Source organism: Capricornis sumatraensis, chromosome 4 (assembly GCF_032405125.1).
Source record: "Capricornis sumatraensis isolate serow.1 chromosome 4, serow.2, whole genome shotgun sequence".
In the NCBI taxonomy this organism is placed as follows: domain Eukaryota; kingdom Metazoa; phylum Chordata; class Mammalia; order Artiodactyla; family Bovidae; genus Capricornis; species Capricornis sumatraensis.
The window spans coordinates 33,002,691-33,026,317 of NC_091072.1; positions in this window are offsets into that span (position 1 = coordinate 33,002,691).

Below are 23,627 nucleotides of genomic sequence, written 5' to 3' on the forward strand. Positions count from 1 at the left end.
GTATCTTTCCAGGGGACATTAGTCTATAGAAGAACACTCGATATATACTTCAAAGTTCTCCTGACTAACTAAAAATCTTAAGAAAGTGTGTGAGACAGAAGCAAACAAAACAAAAACTGTAAACTTTAGGGCAGAGACCTAGTCTGTCTCCTCACTTACATCCCCTGATTCTAGAATAGCTTCTGGCAGATGGCTCCTTGGGTTTGATTAAGTTACTTCAGGGGTGCCAAGCACTGAGGTCAATACAACAAGGATTTTGAGGGTCACTGAAAATAATATTTAATTGATATCAGTAAGTAGGTAACACATTATTAAAATATTTAAATACATAATACGTGAGAGAATTTAATTGGTGAATTACACAAACATTTTTGAGTGCCCATTAATTGCCAGACAAAGAGCTGTAATCTCTATATGCATTCTATGTTTATGTCACAAGGACAATTTCTGTCCCAGAGGACTTGAATGGTGAACAGAGATAGACAAATCTTCTATAAATAATAAAGATAGTGTTGGTGTAAATGCTGAGAAAAAAAAATATTAAACAGAGTAAAACGGATAAGGAGTCCCCTTCATGAATTTGTTTTCATTTTGGTTATTTGAAATGTGGTGGCTGGAGAAAACCTCAGGGATATGCAGACATTTGAATTGAGATAAGAAAAAAGCAAGGAGGCAAACCATGAGAACATGAGCAAAGAGTCTTGCGGGTTCAGGGAATGTCATGAAAAAGCTCTGAGCTAGGGACGTGGGGTTTGTGCTTCAGACTGTTCAAGAAACAGCAAAGAGGCCAGTGTGGCCAGAGCAAGGGAATACAAGAAAAGAAGCCCAAGAGGCAACAGGGGCCCCATCAGTGTGGGTCTCACAGGCCACGATGGCTTGACTTTTACCTTGAAGGAGGTGGAAGTTCCTAATGTGCAGTGAGCAGCAAGTGGTGTGATGTGAATTATTTTAAGAGCCCCTCTGGTTGCTGTTGAGATCAGGTTGTAGAGGGCAAGGGTGGAATTAGCGATGTAGCTGGTGTGAGGCTTGTGTGAGATGCTTGTGACTCAGGTCAGGGTGAAGGTGGTGGGAGGTGGCTGGATTCTCGCTTTCTGTTGAAGGCACAGTTGACAGGGTTTGCTGGTCAACAGCTTGTGTGGACTGGGTTGCCAGTGACAAATTCCAACAATTTTAGTTTGAGCAATCACACACACACACACACACACAAATATTGGGTTGGCCAAAATTTCATTTGTAAATCCTGAAAGTTCGTTTTCTGTAAACACTGAAAGAAACTTTTGGTCAACCCAATAGCTTTTGTTGACCGAATCCTTCTTAAGTGGCAACTCTGTGAGGTAGATAATTAATTTATATATTGAATTTATGTACTGAGGATACAGGCTAATGTGGGCTTCCATTACTGTAGCTTAAAGAATAAAGATTGATACTAATAGGTGGGGATGCTTTTGAATTTCCTTTCTGTTTGACTCATTTCAGCAGGCGACTTTTGTAAAGGTCATCTGGGAACAATTCACGGAGTCAGGGTATGAACTTATGGAGGCATTTAGTACCATGTGGCACTTGATTAAAATGAAATCATAAGTAATAGTGACAAAAAATTAGCTTCAGCATATGTTTCCATGAAATTAAATTTTCATTAGTTTTATTAATAATGTTTCCAAATCTCTAGTGGAGAAAAGAAAGTAAAATATGTTCTCCTGGACATAAAATTATCCTTAATTTGAAGTAAAGTACCTACTTCCACGCACTGGATGGCCATTTACTATTGCAGAGGCTAAAATGAACTTTAATGAAAGACCCTAACCCATGTGTTCTCAATAGGATGATATTGCCCACAGAGGGCAAAAATTGGTTGGGGATGTTGTTGCAAAAATCTCATATATTACAATGGGTTTTGTTCCTCCAAAAGTCATAGTACACATATAGCTATATAGTGGTATTAACACCTAGTCATTGTAATTGTATTAATATATAATTGGGTGGGTGGTGATTAGAAAAAGTCTAAAAGGTACTTTAGGGGAATAATAACAAAGAAAGTTTGAGAAACACTGGGTTTGACGTGCAAGGTTTACAGAGAGAACTTTTCTTAAGCTATAGATTCAGAGTTTGCATTTTCATCAAAACCAAACAAAAATATTTGGAAAGAAAAAAAAATGACACAATGACAGGAAACAATGTCCTGTCCACTGCCTCTGCCATCCTGGTGGCCCAAAGGGCCAAGCCTGTTTACTTGGTTAGTCTAATAGACAGAATTGCTAACTATCTTCATGTGCACAGAGGGACAGGGAAAGCAGTCACTCAGAACCTTCTGGTCCACAGAGACCCCGGGTCAGGTCTGCAAGTGACAACCACAGGTATGGATCACACTGGTCAGTCTGCTGCTGTAAAGTTAGCCTAGGCTGTCACTGTCCACGTACTTGGAGCCAAACAAAGGGCTTGGGGTAAATACAAATGTATGGAATCCATGCACCCTTCTGATGAGTTTACAGGCAATGAAAAACCACTGGGCAAAGACGGAAGTGAAATATTAATGTGATTCTCCCCATTATCGAGACATAGAATTGCTTTCTGACAATGTTAAGAAACAGGGTATTTATGTTTGGTGTCTTCTTGCCTTCACCTTTCCTCAACTGTATTTCCTGAATCCCCTCCTGTGTCTCCACATATTTAATGCACACGTTATTTCTGACTGCCGCAAACCAGCACTCCTTTCCAGTCTCTCTTGACAGCTCCCCTTTAACCTATTTATCGAGTGGAAGCAAAGTGAACCCAGGGCACTCACTCTGACTTCCTTCTCATCCCACTCTGGTTGTTAATACCCTTCCCTGACCCAAATTAAAACACTCATGTATGCTGAAGGATTCCCCAATTCAGTATATTCAGTACTGACTTTTCTTGAGTCCCCAACTAAAGGTCTGAAACTATTCCCAGGCATAATCAGTAGGTCCAGAACAAAACACATCACTTCCTTTTTTTTTCTCTCCACATTTCTGTATTTCTTACTTCAATTAAGAGCCTACAATCTAGAAATCAAAGGACCATTTCATATTTCATTCACCACTAGATTTGGGTAAATAGTACCCCGCCCCCTAAAAAAAGTTATGTCTCTATTCTAATTTCTAGAACCCATGAATGAGATTTTATTTGGAATAAGTGTCTTTGAAGATATAAATTAGCATCTCAAGATGAGATCATTCTGGACAATCAGAGTATACCCCAAATCCAACAACAAATGTCCTTATAAAAGATGCACAGTAAAGAGGAGAAGGCACAGGTTAAAGGACAATGTATGACAACAGAGGGAGAAATGAAAGTTCTCCAGCCGTGGGCCAAGGAGCCCCTGGAGCCACCAGAACCTGCACAGAGCAAGGAATGATGCTCCCCTGGAGTCTCAAGAGAGAGCTTCCCAACAACTTGATTTCACAGTCTGGCCTTTACAACTCTGAGAGAATAAACTGTTATTTAGAGCCACCCAGAATGTGGTTATTAGTTATGGCAGCCCTAGGAAATGAATATACCTTTCCACCTCTTACAGACAATCAGTAAATAAGTCTTGTTTACAACGAGATTATATTTATGCATCTCCTAGCTCCGGGTGTTATTTTCAGACAGACTCCTGTCTACAATAGCTCAGCTCCTATTGAAGTAGAGGTGATACCCTTTAGAAGAGAAAATCATAAATAAGAATAGCTCACCAGCTAATTCATCAAATTACTTCATGCAGACACCAACCATCTAGTGAACATTACTTTATTTCTGCTTGAATAAAATATATCTCTACTTTTATTTCATGTTTTATGGGGGAAAAGGGAGATTTCTTAGATCTTATTATATGAAGTGGCAACATTAAAATCAGCCTCTGTATGCAAAGCCTCACTGATGATTCCAACCACATTCTAATCAGGATAGTTTAGTGGTTAAAACACAGCCTTCTAATTTGAGTTGACCAGGACTGCATTCTGGGATGATAGATACCAAGTGATCTTGCACAAGCTACTTACCTCTCTAGACTTCAGTTTCCTCACTGATAAAATAGGAATATCAATAGTATCTATTTAATATGGTTGTTGAAAGGGTTAACTAAAGTAGAAAATACAGAGCTTGGCACCTATTAGGCTCCTAAGGAATAGCTCTTGTAACAAGGGCTGCTAAGGGTAGTATCCATAGTTCAATCTGATGCCAAGGTCAGTAAGAGGTCCTGATAACTAAGGGAGTCTCCAAAAACCACACAACCAACTCTTTGAAAAAGACCCTGATGCTGGGTAAGACTCAAGGCAAAAGGAGAAGGTGGAAGCAGAAGATGGGATGGTTAGATAGCATCACTGACTCAATGTACATGAGTTTGAGCAAACTCTGGGAGATAGTGGAGGACTGGGAAACTTCACATGCTGGCAGCCCATGGGGTTGGAAAGAGTCAGATGTAACCTAGAGGCTGAACTGAACAACAAAGCCCCTGAAGTTACAAGAAACCTCTGCTTTTTATTGCCTGGGGGTCGTATCCCATGGCTCTGGCCAATGACTCCAAAGAGAAAGCTGCTCAGAAGTTGAAAATATTGACAATTTTCACACACACAAAATTCTTTTAGATAATGTTGACCCTTTTAGATAATCTTTCAAATATGAGAACCTTGAGGTTCTAATATTTATGGTGATAAAGCCCCTGGCATTTCACCTCCTTCCTGTGCTCCTCAGTTAAGATGAGACAAGTGTATACCAAGCTCCTCTCTCAATCTCGAAGATTACCAGCAAAACTGAAATTTAAGAATTTTGTTAAATGTAGGATACAGTATATGAAATACCTGTCAATACTTAGTTTTCAGTAATAATGTCTAAACGGGCACTTGAACGTTTTCAATATTTACGTACTTTTCAAATGTCTAAAGGCAAGAAAGAGGTAATAGGCAATCTCTTCTATCTGTAAAAGTCTTGTGTGAGATCACCCTCCACTAGTAGAGAGCAGATTCCATTTCAATAGCGTTAAAAGAGAAAAACACATCAGAATGAAGGGCGTCTCAGTACAATTCCTTTGTAAACAGCTTGTAGGGAAAATTGTGCTGCTAGAAACATATCACTGACTACGATTACTCAAAGTTAAAGGGCTTTCCAAGACTTTTAATTATATTCCTTTCCAGGAGCAGTTTGGTATAATTTTCAAATTCATAGTATGTCACAAATAATAATCTGAGATCAAGTTTTTCACAAAAGTTAATATGATTTAGATAGTTGAGTTTCGATTTATGAAAAACAAAACAACCAAACCTAACTAGGTTTATAATGTGTCCTTAGGGGAGCAGGCTTCAGCACTGAATGCTTGCTAATACCCTGTCTGCATGACTACATCCCTTCCAAACTTGTGGTATTCTAAAGCAATTCTTTCTGGTGCTGAGCTCAGTAGCTCACTCCTGTCTGCCTCTTTGAGACACTACAGTCTGTAGCCCGCCAGGCTCCTCTGTCCATGGAATTCTCCAGGCAAGAATACTGGAGTGAACTGCCATTTTCTTCAAGGAATCTTCCCAACCCATGTATCAAACCTGCATGCCCTGTGCCTGCTGCATTGGTGGGCGGATTCTTTACCACTGACCCATCTAGGAAGCTCAGAAGGGAATTCTGGACATAGAGCTAAAATATGATACCGGAGAGAAGAACCAAACAGTAGGCATTTTGAATCGGAAGAAACTAGGTGATGAAGAGAGATTTGTCTCTGAGTGTGTCATACTGCTCCTGGCCGCAGCATTGTTCGGGTGTTTAAAACAAAAAAACAACAAAAAACCCTGCAAATGTCCCAAACCATGGAATAGACTTTCAAATTGTCATAATGAAGCCTAATTTTATAAACTCTTCTACTTCTTAGTGGTCTCAATGCATACAAGCAGATGCATGTAATACTTGGAAGCACAAACTCTGAACCCAAATGTCTCCATTTGAATCTGGACTCTCCCCTCACTCAACAGGACCTTGGGTGGGTACTCTGATTCTCTGTACTTCAGTTTCTGTGTCTGTGTAATGAGGTCTCTAGCAGTACTGCCTAAAAAAATCATTAAAACTGAATGAATACACATACAGATTTTAGAACAGTACCTGCAATATAGGAAGTACTATGTGAATATTTGCTATTATTATTTTATTTCATATAATTGAGATATTACTTCCCAAATCATTAATTAATAAGGAAAGCAGGAATAAATATGATAAAATTGGAAGTTGGTATAACTATAGCACAGGGAAAAAGAAAGGTCATAATTCTACCAGGTAAACTGAATATTCCAGAAAAAAGCAAAGGAAGTAAAGTTTAGGAGAACACAGCCATGGTCCAGAAAATAAGGTGAGCCACTGAATAAGGATGCTATTTGATTCACAGAAAATATATGTAAGGAAAGTACTGTTAATCTCCTTTTAAGCATACAACAGGCAAAATGATGATTTCTGTAATCAATGATCAAAAATATATAGTTCAATATCAATGCTTCACTGAAAATCCTTCACCTACAAAATGCAGATGACAGCAGTAACTATCTTAAGTTATTTTCACTGAAAAATGTATTAACACAGGGAATGATTCTTAGAACACTGTCTGGTCCTTAATAAATACTCTTTCACGACACACACCAGTTTTAGCTATTTATCTATAAATAATCTTCCCTGATGTTGTTTGGAACAATTAAATCTTTCAATACAAGCCATTTCTTATTTGGTTGCTCTTTGTGGGTTAATAGCGAGAAAGGAAGTTGTTCAGATTTGGTGATTACAGTATTTGCTCATGATATCATGAACTCTGAGCACTCAGCCTTGTGCTTTGCTGTGTACCAAAGGAACTTACTCTCAGAAAGTATATATGCCATTCTTACATCACCCCAAGCAAGAAAGAGAGCAAGCCTCTCAGTTGCACATCCCTGTAGAGCAGAGAAATTGATCCCTTGGGTCTTATGTGAGAGGAGAGGAGTCTAACCCAGGAGCCTAAGAAACGCAACTGCACCTCTGGGATGGATAGGCCTGCTCTCAGGTTAAGGAAAGAGACAAAGTTCCTTCCACTCTGTCCTCAACACACTCAGTCCTCTTTTGATTATTTTCCTATTTTCTGTAGAATTATGCTTTACCCTGAAAAATTCTCTCTCTCTCTCTCTCCCCCCCTCCTATGTATACATACAAATGAAAATTATTATAAATATACAGATTATTGTATATTGCTGAAAATGTAAGCCTCATAAAGGCATACATCATTTGTTGTTGTTGTTGTCCATAGAAATCTCCCAATTTCTAAGAATGTCTAGCATACAGCAGGCAAGTAATCAACATATTTGGAATGAATGAATGGAGATCACTTCTCTCCTCATGCAACTCTGGTCTGTAAACATGTAGGTTATACTGAAGCACCACTGTGTCACTTTGAGAATAAATCTGTCTAAAGTAGATGATACACATTTCTGGAGGTGCACAACAAGACAAGTGGTCTGTGCCTCAGTGGGAAACTACCAGTCCTCTTGCCCAGGAAGGAGAGTGTGGGGCTGTTTAACACCACTGGACAATTTGCAGCAGTTTGTCCCAGTTGCCTCAAGGTAGATCAAAAACTTCCAGTGCCAAATGGCAAAACTCTCCAGACAATAAATCTCAAGATGGAATAGGAATGATCTAATAGCAAGAATAAAACTGAAACCAAGAGGGAGAAGAAATTAGAAGGATGGATTGAAAACAGAAAATCCTAATAAAGACAGTGGGGCTGGATTCTGCCAAATAAAACTGTTCATCATGAGAACTACTGGTTGACCCGACCTGAAACCCAAATACAGTGGACCCTTAAACAACATGGGTTTAAACTGCCCAGGTCTACTTTTTCATCAGTTATTTTCAATAGTAAATGTCACAGAACTACACAGTTTGCAGTCAGTCAAACCCCCAGACGTGGAACCACAGATATTGAGGACTTGTGTATACAGAGGGCCAGCTATTAAAGTTATATGTAGATTTTTGTCTGTGCAGAGGGTTCAGCACTTCTAATCCCTGCATTGTTTAAGAGTCAGTTATAAGAATGAGATCCTTTAGGCCATCAGCAATATGGCTAATATAGTCTTAGTTATAAATCCTCTTTTTTGGCCACAGAACTTGGTCTTTCTCTTCATCAAATTTAATCAAAATTATGAGAGAGAATCTTCATTGGTAGAGAGAACCTTCTGCTTCAGCGTCCTTAGTTCCCTGTCCCCACAAAAAGAGGAGGGAATGCAATAATAATAATTATTTGAAACTTAAAATACATGCAGCACCTGATTTGAAAATTCATTCATTGGATAAGACCAGTAAATTCAAAAACTGGAATGAGATGCGCTCATGAGGGTATCTAGTTCTATTCCCAAATGACACACAGACCATTTCAACGATTCCTGTCCTTTCTGAAGGTTTTGATTCTCTGTTGGATAAAGAGACAACCTCTATGATACCAGGTGCCAGGAAAGCCCACTGTCACCAACCCGTCAGATCCAGCACATAGAAGATGACTCAGGAAGACCAGCAGCATATCAGCGTGCCCTGTGTCTCCTGTGGCGTTTGCTACACACTGACCAGGCTTCCTTCTGCAGCAACAAAGCAGAGGAGACCCAAAGAAAGCAGTAGAAAACACTTCTTCTCTATGGGAGGCAAGGCCAGTACTCCTTTCTCTTACTGCTTCTTTCTGTTTTACGTGGCTCTAGGGAAGCTCAAACTATTCCATAACAAAAGGCAGTGGCAATGTAGGGAGGTAGGGTAAGGACACACTGGAGAATCAATATTTGTAAATGAAACAGCATAGTCACTTTGGTTCTCTGAGTAATAAAATCTCCCTATTCACCTCGAGCTACTGGGCAAATATAAGATCATCTGAGTGTGGTTTTTATATATCTCTAAACTCTTTACTTGACTTGCTAATGCGGGCTCAAATTCTTCAGCATCATCTATTATATAAGGATTTGATTTCATATCTTAGATCTAGGGAATGGGATAATGTGATAGTTAAAGGGAATGGAAGCTATTCTGCTTTCACAAAAGAAAAGAGAGATGGTAATTTAGAAACCCTGGAAAGTGTAAAAAAAAAATAGAGGGGTGGGGGCTGATATAGTGAAATGTACACAGAAATGGCAAATCCTGTGATGTGAGGTCAAAGAAGCTGTACCCCTACAGAATGAAGTCCATTTATATGATTCTCATTCTCGGTGTTCAGACATTTACAAGTAAACTACTAAATATAATAGATTACTAGTTCGCTGAATCAGAAGAATCTCAGCTTTTGGTATGATTAAGTTTTAATTGTATTTCTCCTTTGGGATCACTAGTAGCTAATAAGCTCATGAAAATAGGTCTTTAAATAGCAGGAGTAGTAAAAGTCTCTCTGTGCACTATATTTTGATATGCTTGGTTGCTTAAGCCATTCTGCTGCCTGCAGACTCAAGTGTTTAGTTTTCATATCAATGAAATATCTAAATAATACTCAAAAAACTCCTCAATTTTCAAATAAGGTGATATCAGACAGGGAGCCAGGAGTAGATTTTTGTGTTAAACTAATCAATAGTCTTTTAAAATTACTACTACATGTTATTTATGAGAAAAGCAGATTTAAGAGACATATCCAAAGGCACATTTCAGATTTGAAATAAATTTATTACGCTAACAATTTCTTCTTTCCTGCTGTGTCTTTGAATGCTACAAGATAGATACCATGTCTACACACTCTGGTCTGTAATAAGTCTAACTTTCTAGAGTGCTCAATGTACTCTGATAATACACTAGTTAGTAACTTTTCATGCTATCAAGGTATCATCTAATAAATTATAAATACCCACATTGCTCAAATAAGTAAATATGAGTAGTATGAAAATTATGTAAAGTCTTTCATGATAATATTTTTAATACAATGGGCAGTTATAGGGGGCATTTATATAATTTGTCAAATTGCTCATATTTTTCAAAACATGCAAAGTGTCACTAGAAGGAAGATTATTACTAACATTTCAGTTTCATTAGGAGTATACTGGTTCTCAGAGCTATTCCAAGTATACTTTTGGGCAAACTGGCATACTCTAAGTGATCAAGAGTTCTTTGGCTGAAAGTACAGTTGGATCAGCATTTCTATGGTTGCCATCAGCTCTGCCTTTCCTCTTTGCCTAAAATCCTTGAGAGATGGGCCATTGCCTGCAAGTAAGCCAAGTTCCTTTCTACAACATGCTACCCTATTCATGAGCTTACTTGGGTCCTGTGCTTAATCGCTCAGTCATGTCTGACTCTTTGCGATCCTATGGACTGTAGCCCACCATGCTCCTCTGTCCATGGGGATTCTCCAGGCAAAAGTACTGGACTGGGTTGCCACGCCTTCCTCCAGGGGGATCTTTCCAATCCAGATCTCCCACATTACAGGACAGTTCTTTACTGTCTAAGTCATCAGGGAAGCCTCCCAATGTAGATAAAGACAAAATATACCTGTCAACCAATGTCTCCACAGCAGGAGAAGGTTTACTTTTAGATGGCCACATTTATGCCTAAAAATTAATAAGAAATTTTATTCTTTCACAGAAGAAGTTAAGTTTTTGAAGCTAAGAATTCTCCATGTCACTTCTCTCCATAATATAACAAAGACAAGTCTGAGTTTTTAAACAGACTTGCCCTTTAAGAGTTTACAGCCCCTTGGCTAAAAAAAAAAAAAAAAATAGTGTAAAAGATGTTCTGATGGTATTTCTGATCTGACATGAAGTATACACCAACAGAATCCTTGCAAAAGGAAGTACAAAAGAAGCACTTCCCAGGTTCTCTCCCAGTTTTGAGAAGGCAAGAGGTCTGGATAAGCATCTCAAAGCTGAGCCTTTGGAGGTTAGCTCCTCTTTATGGTACTTCTGCCTCAATCATTTTTAGGCTGCCAACTGTCACGCCATTGATCACATCACTTTGCCCACAAAATCAATATCACTGAGTGCCCAGAGAAAACATCTGTTATAGACACGTAAGGCCGACCTCCTGACCACAACTGAACAAAATATATCAGAGCGCATTAACCATGGAAAGACCTTAGGTTTATTTTGGTTAATAGGGATAATTTAAAGTAGGGAGATGACCCAAGAGAGAGATTTTCTAGTTTTATAGATTTACCAACTTCTCTCTACTTAGGAGCCCTAATTTCCCACATGTTCATGGCTCTCCCTGGTGACTGTCTGTGGTTTAATAACATATGTTGCCTTGAGGGCTATGGAAGTACAGAGGCAACCAATTCTTTGTTCAATTGTAGGAACTGGGAAAGGGAACACTCAGTTCATAGTACTGAAAATAATTTCAGATAAAATTCTAACACTCCTCAAATACACAATAGTTCTTAAGATTATTCAAGCATGGAGTAACAGCAGAATTTATTTGAATAAAAATTTTCCTTATAAAAAAAAAGCACCTTATTTATCTTAAAACCTCTTTACCCTAAAAACTTCTTAAATAACCTACAAATATTCATGTTAATGAAATAGTTGTTTGTATCAACAAAAAGATGAAAGCCTTCCAAAATGTACTGAGTTCCTCACCAAAGAGCAATTTATTCATTTTCTGGTTATTAAGGAAAATTCAGCCTTATAATAAATGTCAGAAACTGACTATTTTAACATGATAGTAAGGATAAAATGAAATTTTAGCCTTGGCTTGCCAAAGCACCCAGACCTACTGATTTCTTGGCATCTTATTAAGAAATTTGCTTTTCTTTGAATAAAACTTCAGATGGTTTAAAAAAAAATTTCTGTAAGGTTTGGTCCCAAAACTGTTGACACTGAATTGCCAATGGTTAGGGGGCGGGGGAGGCGGGGTGGGGGGTGGAGGGTGGGAAACAAGGAAAGCCTTAGAGATGTGGAGGTAAGCCTAACATTCTTTAATACAAATGGATAGCAGGGAAGCATGCCCTTGGCTACAAATTTTAAGAGTGTGCACATTCTCACACAAAAGCAAAATTGAAGATTCATGGAATTTTTTGAACAGACTCAGCGACTTAGCAAATAAACTCCATGCATAGGCACACACGCATACACATGTACATCTCAAATCTCTGCTTAAATCTGGGGGCAAGGTTGTATCTCGGTTTTTCTCTACTCACTAGCTGAGGATGACACCAGCAACTTGCAGTTAGCTGTCCCTAGAACACGATCCAGGTATTGCCCTTAAGGCTCACCTGGGGAAGCCAGATTAAGAGCCAGTTCAGACCTTTCACTTGTATCAGACCTGGGTTTCTTCTCAGCAGGGACTGCCAATGGTGCCAAATAGTGCTGGATTAATTGGGGCTATTTGGCTCCAACTCGTGTTACATACATATATATATGTATGTCTGTATGTATGTGTGTGTGTGTGAAGAAGGAAAAATAACCTTAATATTTTTGACCTTTTATATATATATATCTAGCCACCTTATGTTCCTCTTGGATGTTTAAAAAACTGACCATTCTAAAGCTTGGGAACTTCTTATTTATTATGATTTATTACTGCTTTACCCACTAAATATAATTGTGGCTATAATCTTGTTGGAGTGGCTAATTCTGCATATTGTCATTTAATACAAACAATCACCCTGCATAAAAATAAATCATAACATCACTATTATGGAGGGGCTTTTTAAAAAGACAGATGTTCATATGCGTTATGAAAAACAGGTGGACATTAGAACATTTTCAACAATGCCGTCCATAGAAAATAACTACTATACTTTGTAATAGATCATTTCAACATGTTTTCATGGAGTCTCTACCACCAAAGAAATTCCATTTGACTAGGAATTCCCACTGGTTTAAGAATTCCTAAAATGAAAGTCCATTCATATCTATATATATTCCAGAATCTCAATTTGGTCCCATTCTAATTATGCAACTTGGCCTTCATCTTTAGGCTGACATCAGTTCAGTTCCATCGCTCATTCATGTCCGACTCTCGGACCCCATGGACTGCAGCACATCGGGCTTCCCTATCCATCACCAACTCCCAGAGCTTACTCTAACTCATGTCCATTGAGTCAGTGATGCCATCCAACCATCTCATCCTCTGTTATCCCTTCTTCTTCCGCCTTCAATCTTTCCCAGCATCAGGGTCTTTTCCAATGAGTCAGTTCTTCACATCAGGTAGCCAAATTGGCTGACATATAAACCTATTTTTAGTCAATATTCTTGATATTTCTTGTTTTCACTGGATTAACTCTGACTTTCTGAATTTTCTTCCCATAGAAAGTGTGTTCCTTTAAGGCTTGCCACAAGCCCACCTCTTTTATGAAGCCTTCTCACTCTGGTCCATGTGGATCTCCTTTTCTCTTTTAAATTCTCACTAGGCTTAGTGTTTTATCAGATGTACCATTTGGTTGCATCTGTGTACTGACATCTCTATTTCTTTCATGTGTGTTAACCTTGTCTCCTCAAACAGATGGTAAGAAACTTGAAAATACAAGTAAGACTTTAAAATTATTTTGTATCCCTTGAAGGAGGCTATTAAATGTATAGAGGATGCAATTTTTAAAGTTAAAAAGATATTCCTGGGGAGGGTATGAGACCCTTTCTCCCTGGAAATATCCTGGCCTTAGATAGTACAGCCACATCAGGGTGACATCTGAAAGGGAACATGGTGCCAGGTGCACATTTGTGCTACAAAATATGAGATCTAAATTTTATATTGTTTCTAAAATTATTCCAAGTACTTTCTTAGATACTATAATTATTTCATTTCAGTTGACCTCTCTGTGTGTTGAATATAATAAACCTATTTATAATGGGAAAACCTAAAACTTGGAACAGGTGATTTACTGAATAGAGTAGAAAGTGCGTACGAAAGTGAAAATCACTCATGTGTCCGCCTCTTTGCGACCAGGCCAGAATACTGGAGTGGGTAGCCTTATCCCTTCTCCAGGGGATCTTCCCAGCCCAGGCATTGAACCCAGGTCTCCTGCATTGCAGGTAGATGCTTTACCAGCTGAGCCACAAGGGAAACCCAAGAATACAGGAGTGGGTAGCCTATCCCTTCTCCAGGGGATTTTCATTACTCAAGAAATGAACCAGGGTCTCCTGCACTGCAGGCAGATTCTTTACCAACTGAGCTATCAGGGAAGCCCTGGAAAATGCATATAGGAAATATATAAAACCGACTGTTTATCATCTGGTTTTTACTGTTTGTAAGAGATCCATTGTATCTTCAAGTATTTAGGAACAAATTTGTCTTTATTTTACTTTCCTAATCTGGTATTCAATATTTACATCCTAATTTAATGGTGGTGAATGGGGCTATTATCTTGCATGCATTTTGTATCTGTGGATAGATTATGTTTATAACATCTTCAGACTCTAAAATAAAAGGCAGACATTTCCAAGAAATGTAAAAGAAGAGATGGGTGCTAAAAATCCATCAGGAAATGTATATAGAAGATCGTTCATATCTCCATACTTATAATCAAACTACACAGTAGCGTAAATCAAATCATCAAGGATGGATTATGCCGTATGTTTTGGTGAGCAGATTATAGCACATACTGTTCCCCTAACAGGTTCCCAGTAACTAAAAGAAGGTATAATACTTTTACATTTGCTGGAAAATATTATTCAGACTACAGAAATAATGTTGAGAAGTTTACGATGTGATTTCTGCTTCACTTTGTTAAGTTTTGAAAACCAGAAATATAAAGATAGGCAGGGTTCCACTCAGTTACTCATTTGTGCATGTTTTCACTTGGGGTAGGACTTTACCACAAAGCTATATATGTATATATATATTGGAGAAGGCAATGGCACCCCACTCCAGTACTCTTGCCTGGAAAATCTCATGGACGGAGGAGCCTGGAAGGCTGCAGTCCATAGGGTCGCTGAGGGTCAGGCACGACTGAGCAACTTCACTTTCACTTTTCACTTTCATGCATTGGAGAAGGAAATGGCAACCCACTCCAGTGTTCTTGCCTGGAGAATGGCAGGGACGGGGGAGCCTGGTGGGCTGCTGTCTATGGAGTCACACAGAGTTGGACATGACTGAAATGACTTAGCAGCAGCAGCAGCATATATAAATCTTTATATTTACAGTGAAATAATGATGGGTTCATTAAAAATAATGAATTTGACTAACTGAAAAATTAAACTATAAAATTTTATATTGTATCATACAGGTGAAGGGATGTGCTTATCCTGCAAATAATACAGAAGGTCAGAGAGGTTAAATCATTGGCCATATCTTTGTCCAGCAGTGGAGAAACAAGACTTCTGCTAGAATAAATAAATACATATGTGAGCTATCACCTGACAACTGTTAGAACGGATATTATCAAAAATCAAGAAATAAAAAGTTCTGGTGAGGATGCAAAGAAAAGAAACTGTGCACCGCTGGTAGGAATGTAAACCAGTACAGCCACTATGGAACACAGTATGGAGGTTCCTCAAAAAATTAAAGAGACCCTACTCTATGATCCAGCAATTCCATTTCTGGATATTTATCCAAAGAAACTGAAAATACTAACTCAAAAAGATATCTGCGCCCTACATCCACTGCAGTCTTATTTATGATAGCTAAAATATGGAAATGACCTCAATGGTCATCAACAGATGAATGGATAAAGCAACTGTGGCTCACATCACACTCAGATACACACCATGGATTACTATTCAGCCTTAAAAGGGAACAAAATCTTGCCATTTGTGACAACAGGGATGGATCTTGAAGGAATCAGGCTAAGTGAAATAAGACAAATAGAGAAAGACAAATACCATGTGCTACCACTTACACGTGGAACCATGTGAACCCATGAATTGTAGCCCGCCAGGTTTATCCATGGAATTCTCCAGGCAAGAATACTGGAGTGAGTTGCCATTTCCTTCTCCAATGCGGAACCACAAAAATAAACAAACAGTCTCATAGATACATTGAATAGATTGGCGACTTGCCAGAGGCAGGGGAGAGTAGAACTGATGAACAGGATCAAAAGGTACAAATTTCCAGTTAAAAAATATGTAGGTCATGGGGACGAAACGTACAGCATAGTGACCTCAGTGAATAATACTGCACTGCATATTTGAAAGTTTGCTAAGAGAGTAGACTCCTAAAGTTCTCATCACACACACAAAAGATTTTTTGTAACCTTATATGGCAACAGATGTTAGCTAGATTTATTATAGTGATCATCTCTGAGTATACATGAATATCAAATCATTATGTTTTAAACTTGAAAGTAAATAATGTTATATGTTAATTATATTCCAATTAAAAATACATAGAAATGGTATAAAATCTACTTATATGGTGCTCTTTGCAAAATTAGCTAGAGTGAAAAAAATTAGAAATAATCTGATTGTCCAACATTGGTTAAATAAATTATGCAATCAATAACAGTTAATAGCAAGCATTTAAGAATGTCTGGTAGCCTCAGAAAATGCTCAAAACATAGTAAATATACATGATATACATATATACCTAGAAAAAGATTCTTAAAAATTATCCTAATGTTCTCAATTATCTCTGGTGGTAAAATTGAAGTGATTTAAAATTGTTAATTTTACTTTCTTATATATTCTATATCATTTATAACTAATATCATTGGTTTTATAATCAAAATATAAAACAAATGCCAATCAATTTGTTTAGCTGTCTAAGGAAATAGAAATGATGGATAATGTATACTTTGCATTCTATATTTTAAACCCAATTAATAATGCTCTTGAGGTTTTCCTTCCTAAGCACAAAAAGCAGACGAAAGAACAATGAGAAATGTGAACTAAGAGTCAATAAAAGTAACTGCAGAATTGATTTAATCTAATAACAATTAAATATGTCTGACAGAAACATGTTCTTTCTCTTTCCCTTCATGCAAAAACCAAAAGCAGTCCATAATCATGCTTCAAATAACCTTCAAATAACTGGACAAAACTGACAAAAGCTTGATTTTGTCAGATGCCTCAATGCCACTTATTTTCTGTATCACAGCTGTTGGAACTGATTATTGAAGGCCGATACTATGAATTTAAAAAATTCTAGACCCTGGAATCCTTCTGGTGATAACATGCAAGCTACTTCAGTTAGATTCCAGTCACCGACACCATGGGCTTCCCAGGTGGCCCAGTGGTAAAGAGTCTGCCTGCCAACGCAGGAGCCACAGGAGAGGCAGGCTCAATCCCTGGGTCAGAAGATCTCCTGCAGGAGGAAACGGCAACCCACTCCAGTGTTCTTGCCTGGAGAATCCCATGGACAGAGGAGCCTGGTGGGCTACAGTCCACTGGGTCACAGAAGAGTTGGAGATGACTTAGTGACTTAAACAGCAACACGCCATAGGTGAGCACTAAGCACTAGAAGGGTTGGAGAGGGGAAAGGAACTTTGATACTTTTGCTAAATTAATTGTTGCTGGTTACCATCTTCATGCCATAATCGGTTCTAGTTTATTTCCCTTTTAAGTAGTCCTTTACTTATCTGGGATTTCTGTGTGGTTTCATCAATTACTTAGGATTTGTGAGAGATGTCAGTTCTGCATGTTATATTCTAAATCAGAATGTATTTGGTTTCTAAGAAGCAACATTTGAGGAACTTGGGGTGGTATTTATTACTTTTTGAACGTTATCCAAAAATTTTACTTTTAAAGCTACACTCTGTTCTAGAAGATTGGTTATAACGAATCCCTTTTTCTTCATCATTTTAGGATATTCTGAAATTAATATGTGTACTCAGGTAAACAGAAGCAATCAATAGCCCAAATAGAAACCAAAGAATTAAAGAAGATATTTAAGTTACAGTGGTAAGTATAAAGCCCTCCCAATGTCTAATATCTATTTTAAAATGTATTATTATATCTATGAAATACTTTGGCTATAAAAGAAAAATATGTATAAATTCACAGTCTCTCTTTTAATAAATCTTTGAGTTTAGTAATTATGTTTCTGCATCTGTATTTTATCTATACACATAAATAAGTAAGTATATTTTTTATTTAGCCAGGACATTATTAGAAGAAAGTATTTCAGACACAAGTGTTTCAGACGAGCAAGAAAATTCAAATAGCATGCACTATAGTTGTTCCACATGCATTGTGTCTGCAGCTGTCTACACAAACTAATGTTTTGGGTATAATGAATACTAATGCTTCCTGGAGGTAATTGTCCTATTATATTCAGAGTTCAGCAGTTAGGTTTATTAATATTAGGTGGCACAATGTTTTCAGTGAGGCAATCACGTTTGCTTCAAAGCAGGCTACTTCAGGTTATAGTGTTTATTGACTATCCGAAATGCAATTATGAAAATATCATTGAATTTTCAGTGTTCCTGTGGTTAAAATATTCACTTACTGCAGGGCTGAGCTTCTACTATAAAAAGCTTAAAGCTACTGACCCCCATTTAGCAAAGTTCGATCCGGAGAACGCGTATTCTTTCCCACAGCTTCTGCAATTATCAAAGCAAAACATGCTATTAGGTTCTTTAATCAATGTTTGTTTTCCACTTGCAGGAGCGGCTGCCCCAATAGGATATTTAGCACCTGTAAGGCTAATTTTAGGCTGTATTTGACTCTTCGGGTTCCTGGGCTCTTTTATGGCAAGAGCTGTACAAATTTTCTAGCTCTCGTTGGGAGTACTTCACCCTGAGAGCTTAACCCAGAGAGCAGTGGAAATGAGAGATGAAGAGAAGGAAAAAAAACAGCGATAGCCTCCTCGCTCATCCTCCTGACAATGTAATACAGATCCCCGCACCACAGGGACTGGCTGGACCAACCTGAAAGCCTCCAGGCTTCTGGAACTGACTCCAGCCACTTTTCAATCTCATCATCGTCCTCCACTGTCCTCCCCTCTTCCCTCCCTTCCTTTCCTATTTACAGTTGAGGAAATATCAATTAATGATGGGGATAAAAAATGACAACTGCAAGTCAAGCTTTAGAATCCATCTATTTAGTTGCAGAAATTTCCAACTAGCTTCAATTCAATGACTCAATAAGAAATTAAAAGGTTGTTATTTTTTTGTGTTTTGCTGGTTTGGGGCTGGGCTTTGATTCTTCAGATCAGAGTTCTCTGTGTTGGTAAGGATGGAGTCTAAAATGGATTCCCTCTCTTCATTCTCGCCAAAAGTGAGAATGGAAGAAGAGACTGGTGCGGTTCAGCCAGCTTTAGAGAGTAACTGCTTAGTGGTCATTGATAGGATGCTTGCAGATAGATACCTCAATGGGTGTAGAGTCTATTCTAAGTCTTTGCTTTCGGGAAATGCAGATCAAAATATTACTCTAAATATTTCAGAAAAATATTGAACCATGGTCCTTGTGGTTTTTCAGTGAACTTTATACACACACACAAAATGATAACCACTACCACCCTGAGATAGTTAGTAAAATGCTAAATATAGTTAAGATTGTCAAAAAAGAAAGGCATCTATAAAAACATTTTAAAAGTCAGAAGAAGAATAATTCTATGATCTCACATATCTTTCCATGGATGGTTTGCTTCTCAATTTATGGAATAACCATAATTATGGAAAGTTTCCAGAGTAAGAAGGAAGAGAGAAAAGAAAACATTTTTTACTGAACAGACATTAGTGGACTATGTTTTCATGCACATGCTCTCATATAACCTCCTTATCAACTTTCTGAGTATTTGCCACATTTTATATAGAAGACAAAGTAGGTTCTGAAAGATTTAAAGCAAAAACATATAATGGAAGTTTCTGCCATGATATGTTTCTATAAACCTATACTTTCCAAAATGGTGGATACTGGCCTGTTGTGTCTATTGAATACCTGGCATGTGGCTATTACATTTGAAGAAACAAATTGTAAATTTTAATTTTAACTCAAATTCGAGAAGGAACACATTGGCTAGGGGTTACCATATAGGACAGTGCAAGCATTAAAGGTCATATTGCAAATAGATTCATGAGGAGGCAGTTTGCTTTTTTGTTTTGCATTAATTAGACTTTGAGGAATTTTTTAGTTTGTATGCAGGTACTTTGTTAGACCTAATGAAACATAATCTTATTAAAATTGCAGAACTTGCATCATAATTTTTGATGGAATTTTTTCAATGAAAATGTTGATTACTTTGTCATTATTAAGAAATGAGCCCTCTTTATTTTTTATTTTCTTTTGTATTTTATTCAACGGATTAAAAAATATAGATTTGTTCAATACTTAGTTTCAGGATTTTAAACAACATGCTTATTTTAGGGCTAAACATGTTACCTTGTCTATAATCAATAAGTGTGCTAAATCTGAATACTATTATTTTTCTTTTGACTGGAAGAGATCTAACCTCCATAAACTATTAAGACAAGGAGATAGATAATATCAATATTCTTCAAGCTTTACACACATGCAAGAAGGATTTCCTGTAATAATGCAGTTAACTTTGGTTGACGGACATTTGAACCTGTTGATCCAGAATTGTTTTTAATAATGTAGGGACTTAGTGTCCTAGCATAGAAATAACAGCTAATAGAGAAAACTCATTGGTAGACTAAGATCCCACAGTGAACAAGAAAGAAAGCGTCGGAGATCATAAAAAGAAGGGCAAAAACAGAGAGTCAATTTTACAGGGTAGGAGAGCAGAGCAGGGAGGAGGACAAGAGGGAGGAAATAGGTAGGAAGAGGACGAAAACACAGATCATTTAGAAAAGGCACAAATATTATTTGAAAAGAAAGTTAAAGTCTCATTTTGACCAGTCATAATCTTTCAAGTGGGACACCAAGTTATCTTCCATACATAAAGATGCCGAAAGAAGAGCTGGGGGCCTGAGATAAGTAAGGGTAAGGCTAACACACTTATTAGAGAATTTTATTGTTTAAAATTTATGGCTGTTTAGTTGTTTAAGTTGTGTCCGATTCTTTTGTGACCCCACGGACTGTAGCCCACCAGACTCCTCTTTCCATGGGATTTCCCAGGCAAGAACACTGGAGTGGGTTGCCATTCTTTCTGCAGGGGATCTGTCTTCCTCATCCAGGGACTGAATTCACATCTCCTGCATTGGCAGGTGGATTCTTTACCACTGAGCCATCTGGGAAGCCCTGTATCTACTGTGTACTATGTGGTATTTATAAAAGTTGGGGAAAATCCTCCAAACAAGACAGAAATAGTTGAGCCCAAGAAAAATGATCTGCATTTAAAATTCTGTCTGGCATTTGGGCAAAGAAGAAGTGGGAATGCAGGCAACCCACCCCTAATCTTTCTCAAGCTCAGTTTACTCAGTGATTACCGGAAACCTTATTTTCACTTTCTCCACTCATATCTTTTTGGATACCAAGTTATGGTAGAAGAATTTGTATAAAAATAGTATATATAATAATAATAATATATATAAGAATTCTTGTACAATATTATAAATTTCTATACATCTATTGGGATAACTTATGTGTCCAACCTAATTAAGCATTTGCCCATATTTCTAGATTCACTAAAATAAATATTTCAAGTATACCTCAGGTAATTAACAAAAAGATGACAATATTTAAAAAATTTTGAAACATCTGATATGTATATTTCACTATTGCTTCAGGCAGTTAAGGTGCACAGTGCTATGCAAAGTTGCTCAGTATTTCAAAATATTCCAAATATTTAATATAAACAAATTATTAATTAAATCAAATTAAGGACTCTGTTAGCACTATAGGCATCTGATAAAGGAACAGAGACAACACTTGAATTACTTTTTTACAATTTTTTAAAAATTTATTTATTTTGTAATTGAAGGATAATTGCTTTACAGAATTTTGTTGTTTTCTGTCAAACCTCAACAACAGCCAGCCATAGGTATACAAATATCCCCTTACTTTTGAACCTCCCTCTCATCTCCCTCCCCATCCCATCCCTCTAGGTTGATACAGAGCCCCTGTTTGAGTTTCCCGAGCCATACAGCAAATTCCCGTTGGCTATCTATTTTACATATGGTAATGTAAGTTTCCATGTTACTCTTTCCATACATCTCACCCTCTCCTCCTCTCTCCCCCACCCCATGTCCATAAGTCTATTTTATTTGTCTGTTTCTCCATTGCTGCACCACAAATAAATTCTTCAGTACCATATTTATAGATTCTGTACCTATGTGTTACTATATGATATTTATCTTTCTCTTTCTGCCTTACTTCACTCTGTATAATAGGCTCTAGGGTCATCCACCTCATTAGAACTGACTCAAATGCATTCCTTTTTATGGCTGAGTAATATTCCATTGTGTATATGTACCACACTTTATCCATCCATCTGTCAATGCACATCTAGGTTGCTCTCATGTTCTAGCTATTGTAAATAGTACTGCAATGAACAATGGGATAACATGTGTCTTTTTCAATTTTGATTTCCTCAGGGTATATGCCTAGGAGTGGGTTTGCTGGGTCATATGGTGGTTTTATTCCTAGTGTTTTAAGGAATCTCCATACCATCTTCCATAGTGGCTGTACCACTTACAGTGCAAGAATGTTCCCTTTTCTCCACACCCTCTCCAGCATTTATTGTTTGTAGGCATTTTGATGATTGACATTCTGACCGGTGTGAGGTGATATCTCATTGTAGTTTTGATTTGCATTTCTCTAATAATGAGCGATGTTGAGCATCTGTTCATGTGTTTGTTAGCCATCTGTATGTCTTCTTCGAAGAAATGTCTGTTTAGGTCTTCTTCCCACGTTTTGGATTTGGGTTGTTTGTTTTTCTGGTATTGAGTTGTATGAGCTGCTTGTATATTTTGGAAATTAATCCTTTGTCAGTTTCATTTACTATTATTTTCTCTTATTCTCAGGGCTGTCTTTTCACCTTGCTGATAGTTTCCTTTGCTGCTCAAAAGCTTTTAAGTTTAATCAGGTGCCACTTGTTTACTTTTGTTTTGATTTCTGTTACTCTAGGAGATGAGTCATAGAGGATCTTGCTGTGATTTATGTCATTGAGAGCTCTGCCTATATTTTCCTCTTAGAGTTTTATAGTTCCCGGTCTTACATTTAGGTCTTTAATCCATTTTGAGTTTATCTTTGTGTGTGGTGTTAGGAAGTATTCTAATTTCATTCTTTTACATCCAGCTGTCCAGTTTTCCCAGCACCAGTTTTAGAAGAGGCTGTCCTTACCCCATTGTATATTCTTGCCTCCTTTGTCAAAAATAAGGTACCCATAGGTGCATGGGTTTATTTCTGGGCTTTCTATCTTGTTCCATTGGTCTATATTTCTGTTTCTGTGCCAGTACCACACTGTTTTGATGACTGTAGCTTTGTAGTTTAATATGAAGTCAGGAAGGTTGATTCCTCCATCTCCATTCTTCTTTCTCAAGACTGCTTTGGCTGTTCAAGGTCTTTTGTGTTTCTATATGAACTGTGAAAATTTTTGTTCTAGTTCTGTGAAAAATGCAATTTGTAATCTGATAGGAATTGCATTGAATCTGTAGATTGCATTTAGTATTACAGTCTTTTTCAGAATATTGATTCCTTCTACCCAGGAACATGGAATATCTCTCCCATCTGTTTATGTTATCTTTGATTTCTTTCATCAATTTCTTATAATTTTCTGTGTATAGTTCTTTTGTCTCCTTAGGTAAGTTATTCCTAGATGTTTTATTCTTTTTATTGAAATGGTGAATGGGATTGATTCCTTAATTTTACTTTCTGATTTTTCCTTGCTAGTATATAGAAATGCAAGTGATTTCTGTGTATTAATTTTGTATCCTGCAACTTTGCTAAATTCATTGATTAGCTCTA